The sequence below is a fragment of the Rhea americana genome, unplaced genomic scaffold, assembly GCF_003343005.1.
Source record: "Rhea americana isolate MKP2758 unplaced genomic scaffold, rheAme1 scaffold_98, whole genome shotgun sequence".
In the NCBI taxonomy this organism is placed as follows: domain Eukaryota; kingdom Metazoa; phylum Chordata; class Aves; order Rheiformes; family Rheidae; genus Rhea; species Rhea americana.
In genome coordinates this window covers 1,959,357-1,960,834 of record NW_028187177.1, presented here as the reverse complement: position 1 = coordinate 1,960,834, position 1,478 = coordinate 1,959,357, and positions in this window count along the sequence as shown.

Sequence of the window (1,478 nt, the reverse complement as noted above, 5' to 3'; positions counted from 1 at the left end):
CCTCCATCCCCAAAGCCACCACCTCATCTCTCCGCTGACGGGCHGCCTTCCCCCCGACCCCCAAAGCCACCGTCACATGCATCCCCCACACCCTCCCTCTGCCGAGGGGTTGCGTCCCTTCCAGCCTTGGACGCCCTTACCTCAGTCGTGGCCCAGCTCTTCCTCGCTGCAGTGCTCATTTTCGCTCCTATTTTGCAACAGAAAATTGCGTACGCCAGGACAGTCGCAAGGGAAAATAGGCTCAATGTAAAGCAGATGAGAGCGTAAATCACAAAGCCATCGTACATGTTCTGCATACTGCAAATGAGGAGCTAATTTCCTACTAGACGTCTTCAGGATGTTTCAAGTCAGTCTTCTCCAATGTGGCCCTTAAAAACACTACAGAGASTTCAACTACAAGCAGCCCCAGTAATTTCTGACTTTAGCCTGTAATTCTCACAGATACAGATATCTTTAATTATGCATTTTGTTAGGTAGAGCTGCAAACAATCRGCAAATACCAACTATTGGATTGCTGAAGAAAATAGTCAATTGCAGGTTTTTGACCGGCATTTTGCAGGGATCAGCGACACAGATTTGCTGTGTTTTGTCAAGTGTGAGCTCAAACAAGCCAAAAGAAGTAGACGAGGGTTGTTTGTTGCACGCAGAGCGGCCCTCCCTGAAAGCGGCATTAATGGAAATGACCATAATAAAAACACTGGTGTTCATGGTCTAGGCAGCAAACTGGGAGCCCTAATTTCTGTGCCCTGTTCTGACAATGACTTCCTCTGTGACCAAGAGCAGACCACTTAACCTCTCTCCTTAGTTACCCCCACACTGATTCATAGCTGAAATCAATTAGTTAATGTTTGCAAAGTCAGTTGAAGATGAAAAAGCATTACATACTGCTAATAAAACTATAATGATCCCACTGTTAAACATTAAACACACAATGATGTGTAAAAAAATCACATTTATTGGAAAATTCCTCTTGCTGCAAGGACAAAGGATTAGCTTTTAAAAAAGGAAGGACGATCTCAAGTTTACATCACAAGATTGTGTCTCAGGGGTGCAGCTTCTGTTTATATCTGCTGCTGAGTAGCTGTGTGGCCATGGGCATATAACGTGGGCCAGGAGTTTYTCAAGTGGCTGGTGATTTGGAGGCACCCATGTGAGACAAAAAGGCAAGTCAATCCCATTAGCCAAAATCACCAGTGACTTTTGGAAGATGGAGTCTGATCATTTTGTGCCTCAATTTCTGCTTCTGCTAAATGGGATGAAAATAGCCACGTAGGTGGCACATTGCACATGCAGGCAGGCGGCATCCAGTAGCCCTTGCCTGTTTGGCCCAGAGCAAGGACTCACGTGGATCCAGGACACAGTAACGACCCTGTGGGCAGCCAGTCCTGTCCCCTCCCAGCCCCAGTGCCCGGGGCAGCTGCTCCAGCCAAAATGCTGAGTGCTGTGACCAGCAGAAACCTGGTAGCATGGGCAGTTTT